A 7,326-nucleotide genomic window follows, 5' to 3' on the forward strand; every position below is an offset into this window, starting at 1 on the left:
CTCTCTGATTTAGTTGAACTTGCTGGAATAGCTAAAATTTGTCTAGATAATGAATAGAGTTCTGGCAATGTATTTGAATGCAATTTCCACCAATCAAGAATCGGAAAGTCATTTTTGGCATCAGGGAGATATTCATACTGGCACATTTCGCTCAAAATAGGATTCAGTTCAGATGTTGGCTCTTGTGTTTCAAGTTTGACGTTTAACTTGCGCTTCAGTTTTGAATTAGGGGACAAATCTGCTGAACGGACTCTGGCAACAGGTTGGCACACAACATTATCCTCAACCTGTGAGGCTAACCATTCTTTTATTGTTTGAAATTTTTTGAACAGCTTCAAGTGAAGTCCCTTTAAAGCAGGATTTAAGTAGTTTGCTGCAGCACTCAATAAGTTTCCAGTGTGACAAAGAGGAAATCTTTTCTCAATGCAGCTTTTCAAGTTTTTTGCATACAAGACACAGTAGCCATTTTTTCCATCCGTCTCAATAAATTGATCAATTTTGTCATGGATTAAATAAAGAGAATCGGCGACAGTATTAATTGTTGGAATAGACTCAGCCGACCACGTTTCTGTAGCTTCTTTAAGTGTTGCTAAAATTTCTACTGCTCCCTCGATTGATTTCCACTGTGATGCACTGATGGTCTTTGAAGAAAAAATATCTTCATTTGCACATAAGCTGATAATTGCACTCTTTAGATGTAGGACAGAAGCCATGCAATCCAGTTCACTATTCCATCTTGTGTCAACAGATTGGCGTAACTGTCTAAAATTGATTCCTTGAGCGTCTGATTCTGATTCAAGCAACTCAGCTGCAACTGTTGACTGGTGAGTTAAAGAAGCCAAATCTTTGCATGTTTGCAACGCATCATCCATTCCAGCAGTCATTCCAAATGAGTCTCGAACTGAACATTTCAAAATATGATTGTTGCACAAGTATTGGTCAAGGCGCTTTGACAATTTGACTGCAAGTTTCATGTTTCTTGCCTGGTCGTTCTCGCAGTACATTGGCAAATCAGCAGGCAAATTTAGTTCTTCTAAGAAAGAATCCAGCTTTCCTTAAATTAAGAAGCCTGTGTGTCTGCCTGGGAACTGTTGGACAAGGGGTGTCCAGTGATGTAGTCTCCAATTTTCGTAAATAGCATGAAAAGTCCAAGAGATGTAGCTTTCTTGAGCTCTCGAAGTCCAAAGGTCAGAAGTAAATGCAGCACTTTTTAGATTTGGCTTAATCCCCGTTATTATGCTCTTCATTCCAGCTAGAACTTCTCTTTGAAAGAATTGAAAGCCTTCTTGAATACGCTGTTCTGTGATGAAGGCTCAGTTTAGGCAATGTCAAACAATTTCTTGTAACCTCTTCCTTCGGCTGCTGAAAAGGATGCCAGATCAGTGCAAAAGTAATCCAGCATTGCAGAGTCAAACTGTTTTTGAATGGAATTGTCTTTGTCGTATTTGGACTTTGTTTCAAGCATTTCGACCATGGTTCGTTGTTTCTTCTTAAGAGGAGGAGGAAGAGAATTGTCAGTTTTTTCAGAATACTCAACGTAACCTTGGCTGTATTTTTTTTCGAGGTGACGATGAAGTCCGCTTGTGTTTCAATCTTTTGTTTTCAAAGACTTTTTGCACGCCTTGCATTCTGCACCGTCACTTATTTTTTGAAAATATCTCCAGATTTTGTTTTTTCTTGGTGACACTTATGATCGTTGAAATGAGGCAAGAATATTTCTTTTCAATATGAACAATATGTGTGAAGTTGAATTGCACTGGTAAACTAATGAAATTAAGTCGAAAGTGCACCATTTTATACAAAAAGTTTTTGTATTTAAAATCTAATTAAAAATATTTAAAATCTAATTAAAATTTTTTAATTAGATTTTTTTTTTAAATCTAATTAAAATATCTAATCAAAAATTTAATTAAAATCACGGAGTCAAAAATTAAATAAATAAAAAAACAAATTATTAAGCATTTTGTAAATTATAATATTTTTTAATTTGGCAAATAATGTAATATTTAAGTCTCATTCTACTTCTCGCGAGAATTTTCTATTTCTCGTTTTTCACGAGAAGTCCAATTTCTCACGAGAAACGAGAACGAGACGAGATCTCGCTCATGGTTACGAATATCCAAAATATATCAAAGCTTAACTCGCTTTTAAATATTAATATTTATGTATAAGTATAAAAATAACTTGCGTCCAAAAGTATTTTCTGATAATTTTAAATCGGCATTTTCACTAAAGTATTGTACTTTTATCAAAATGAAAAAATTTTGTAAATTAATAAAATTAAAATATACTTGTATAAGATTTGCTTAATAAGGGCAACTTTATGTAAAATGCTGCAAAAAGTTTGCGAATACCAAAAGATTACAAAAAATGTTTACGTAAGTTGTGCATGTAATGTTATGAATAAGCACCTTGACTTCTTCATAAGTTCAGCACGCAATATTGCAAATAAGCACCCTGATTTCTACTTAAGTTCAGCACGCAATGTTGTAAATTAGCACACTGATTTCTGCATAGGTTGTGCGCGTAATGTTGCGTTTACACCCTGACTTCTACAAAGGTTTTGCAATAATGTTGTTAACAAACACCCAGACTTCTACAAAAGTTTAATATAAACCTCAAATTTGAATTTTAGTGATATATTTCAGTTTTCTACAAAATATAATAAGCAAAACTTTTTTGTAAATATTTTTTAAAGTTATCTATATTCTAAGGGTTCCATAGGTCCGTAAAGTGGTGGTAAAATTAATTCTTTTCCCAATTTAGGGTTTATTGGTATATTGATCCGAATTGCTTTTGATCATGTTTGTTATATCTCCAGTATTTGGCGTTTTTTCGCTGACTACTTCGTTCACACGTGTTAAAAGTTGAACAGCGTTCATTTTATGGGCGTAATCGCCAAAAACGGAAACAACAACTTTCATAAACCACGAACCAAGTTCTTCATTTCGCCAGGAATAAGACAATCCTGGTATAAGACTATTATCCTTGTCTAATGATTCCATGAACTGTGTTCCTCGACAAGCTAAAAACAAGAGTTCAAAATAATTTTGGTATATTAGCTAAAGCTTTAGTGCTAAAATATTTGCTACTTCCCTTATATTTAAAGATTCGTTTGTGCAAAAGATTTCCTCTTCTTTTCCATGTGTTAATATTGCCACCACACAACAACTCATTTTAAAATAATCTTTATTTGATGCCTGCTTCAGTATGTTTAATACATTAGTTGACTTGGGATTATCAAATCTATCTATCCTGAAATCTAATTTTTGGAAAAGATCACATAAACTCTCTGCATCAACATTTGTACCTAATCTAGGGTATATATCCATAGGAGAAGATTTCATAAAGTTTTTTACATTTATTATTGTTAAAATTACTCTTGGAAAAGTGTTGGTATTATAAAAGTTAAAATTGAAATCAGAGTTAAATTTGAAATCAACCTTCGATTAATCAATTTTTGGCTCATTAAGAAAATATCGTATGTGCGAAAATTGAATTCCTTCCTCGTCATTCCTTTCTAAAACCGTCTCTTTTTTTTCCAAATATGTCTTCAGGTTTGCTTTGGGTATTTAAAAAACATACTTTATGAATCATTGTCGTATTTATTACTTTTGATATAGAAGATTCTATCTTATGCATTTTAAGTTTTTTGGATTTGCATCAATACCATATAAAGACTCAGTGTCATTCAAAGTGTCATTTTTTCTTTTTTTAATGTTATTTAGATTATTCATTTGTTTCCTTCTGTTATTTGATGTAATGTATCAAGTCTTAGAACCTATAAAGAGTGAAACAGTTAATTTAGTGTAAAAGATTTATGTAAACATTTACTAAAGAAATAATAGATTTATTTAATTAGCTTAGTTAATATAGTATAATTAATTTCGTCCATTCAGCTCCAAATAATATTTTCGATTTTTTTCGTTTTAAGTGAAATACATTTATTGCAATACATTTAAAGTACGAAGTTAAATAAGTTAGTTAATTAAGTTATATTTATAAATAACATTTGTTAAGCTGCATTAATGCTGTTTAACAATTATTAATAATACAATAATAATGATTATAAACTTTCATAATTAAATTTGTTATACATTTATTCTTTTTATTATTTTATTCAGCCATTATTCACAGGAAGATGATTAAAAGTTAGTAATTCTGTATTATATTTTTATTATTTATAAATCTAAAAATTTAATTTGAAGAACAATATAATGCATTATTCAAATCAAATTTTTAGATTTATAAAATTAAAAAATACAGAAACGTTAACTTTTTTTCAGAGATTGAACCAACATTTTTTGGTGTTTAAGAAAACTTCCCGACATGGAGTAAACACTAAACATTTAAATATTTATACTTATAAATATTTAATATTTATATGTCAAACATAGATGATTTGCGAAAAATTGCGATTATAGGAGCCTGGAAACAAAAAACACCTAAATTTTTGCCCCTTGCCCCAAGCTCAAGAGTAACAAGTTTATAAAACATTTTTTTACTATTCTCATCTAGACTTGTATCCATCGATAAATTTTACGTTTCATAGTATAACCATAAAGCTTTTTAACGGTATGACCATAATTTACAACCCCCCTCCCCCTCCCCCGTCCCCTCCATAATATGAAAAGGTCACAATATTTATATTGTCATAAACAACTTAAAACCTATGTGAAACTATTAAGGGAGGCATAAAAATAGCATAAAAATATTATATAAAAAAACAAAAAGAGAAAATAATCTAATCAGCCGTGGCGGAATGTTTTAAACATTGGACAAAGCGCACTTGTAAACAAAGAAAGGTAGAGATAATTATATATATTCAACTTTTTTATTTTTTATTATTTAATCATTGCAATGAAGAATGAAAGGGTAGTTACTATGGGAATGGTGAGGGAATTGATGTCAATTCAATCTGACACAATTTTAAAGTGCTTCGAAAAAACTTTCAGATGCTTTTAAGAAAATTATGATAGGTTAGAAAAAGATGTTGAAGACCTAAAACGTCGCCTAAATTTTAACGGTGATCAACTTGTGACAATGATAATCAAATTTGACAAAGAAATGGACGAAATTAAAACTTCGTTAATTGGAATATAGTCTTTTCAAGGAAAGTTAGTCACCGAATCGAACATGAAAAAACAAAACAAAACAGTCAACTTAATAGATCACAATCGCCGAAACAATTTGTAAATTGTGTGTGTTAAAGAGGGACACAATAAGACATAACATGATGTTTTAATAAAACTAAAAAGGCTAATTAAAGAGGACCTTCAAGTAAATGAACCATTAATCATAGAAAGGGCCCATCGGGTTGGAAAATTTGAAAACAATCCAGGGATAATTTTTTGCAAATTAATAAACTGGCTGGATAATTTTTAATCTAAGTTAATAGACTTTGATTAAAAATTATCAAATGATCTAATAAAAAACGAGTTCAACTTACAAGAATAATAAAATAATTAAGATTGAAAACTTAAAGTCTCCATTATCAAACTCTTTGAGAACTAACAGTTAATGATTATAGTTTTTGGACTGAAATAAATATAAGTTAGGGTTCATTCATAAACGATGTCAGTGTTCTTTCTCAATTTTTCGACTCCCCCTCCCCCCTTTGTCAAACTGTCAATTTTTGGCCAACCCCCCGTTATATATGATGTCAGTTTTTGTGTACTCCCCACCTTAAAAATAATAAAAATGCTTAAAAACTATTGATTTTTTTTAAATTAAAAAATTATGCATTTACTAAATTATACATTTATATAATAGTTGATCTTATTAAAATATATTATATAATGGCCCCTATCTCATTAAATAATCAACTAAGCAAACAGTATTATATATCTTTAATATAATCTTCCCATGGGTTGTTGAAGTGATCATCGATTGGAACAATAGGTAGTGAATGCTCTCAACGCTCTAAAAGGATATCGTATTCTTGAGGCACAATCAAATTCGTTGCGTCATCTCCATTTTCATCTAACCATTCAGCAGTTTCCGAACTCTGCTGCAGAGCGATGACTGCCAAAAATTCTGTCTGACGCTTGACAACGATACGAACAGGTTGGACCCTTTTGATTAGAGGGAGTGTTATAGCAGAAGAATGGATAGAAGCGTGCTTTTTCAACATAGCTTGAGAGGTAACGTAGATATTGCACAGATTTTATCAGCTAGGCTAGACTGATGTTTGGCTCTGATTGCCAAAAGTTTTAATGTTTAATTGCTTTCTACCAATTGTGGGTAAAAAGAGCTTTTTACGTAATGCTGGGGAAACATAACTTAGTTGAGAACAACTGTCAAATAATAAGCGACATCTAAGTGTTTTATCCTTATTTTTCACGGTAACCATAGCAGTTTGCAACAACAATTTTTAGATTTTAATGCTTCAGTACTAGCAACAGACGTCAATTTACTGTTTGATTTTTTATTATCGTCAATATGAGAAGGAAACCTTTTAAAACACATAGACACATGATGCTTACCTGAGCACTCAAAACTGCTAATTCTGGAACGACAATCATTAGACATATGACCTGATTTCAGGCAATTAAAGCAACGCTTTTTTCCTCTTAAAGTATTTCTTCTAGATATTATATTAGTTACAATTTTACAATTTTCACTTTTATGATTTTTACTACAAAAAATGCACTTTAACTCATTCTGTGGCTTAAAGGAAGCACTAGAATGCAGTACTTCTGCTGTTGATGGATTAAAATTACCTTCTATGCCTGACTGCGCCTTCTCCTTAGCTTGTAATTCAGATTTTAAAGATTTCAAAACATATTTTATATCCCAATTATTACAGCAATCAAAGTTTCTAGCAATAAATAAATTTAACTCCTTTGGAATTTTTTGCATTTCAATTGGAATTAATAAAAGTCCATACATAGTTAAATCTATACCTAGGTTTTCTAAGCTTCTAATTTGAACTTCAGAATATAAGCAATATTTCTTTATTACGACGTATACATGATAATATTATCATGTATACGTCGTAATAAAGAAATATTGCTTATATTCTGCACTCTCTCTAAAGATAGGAGTGACTTCATATGTGTTGAAATTAAAAGTTGCTTATCACTAAATCTTTCTTTAAGTAATTCTAAAGATGTATGGTAGTTGTTATTTGTTAAAGCTAAACCCGAAATTGTTTTTAAAGCTTTCCCTTCGAGTAAATTTCGTAAGTAATTAAGCTTTTGATTTGTCGTCATTATTATTATGGATGGCACATTCAAAATTTTCAAAAAACGTCTGCCATTCCTCAGGCTTCCCATTAAAGGTACTTAATTTCAAAGGTGGAAGCTTAATATTAGTATGATTTGC

General features: G+C 31.0%; 1 pseudogene; it reads right to left on the minus strand.

Moving 5' to 3' along the window:
• Window positions 1-2,762: 2,762 nt before the first annotated feature.
• Window positions 2,763-3,774, minus strand: LOC136092027 (caspase-3-like; annotated as a pseudogene).
• Window positions 3,775-7,326: the final 3,552 nt, after the last annotated feature.

The sequence above is a fragment of the Hydra vulgaris genome, chromosome 15 (assembly GCF_038396675.1).
Source record: "Hydra vulgaris chromosome 15, alternate assembly HydraT2T_AEP".
Classification (NCBI taxonomy): Eukaryota; Metazoa; Cnidaria; class Hydrozoa; order Anthoathecata; family Hydridae; genus Hydra; species Hydra vulgaris.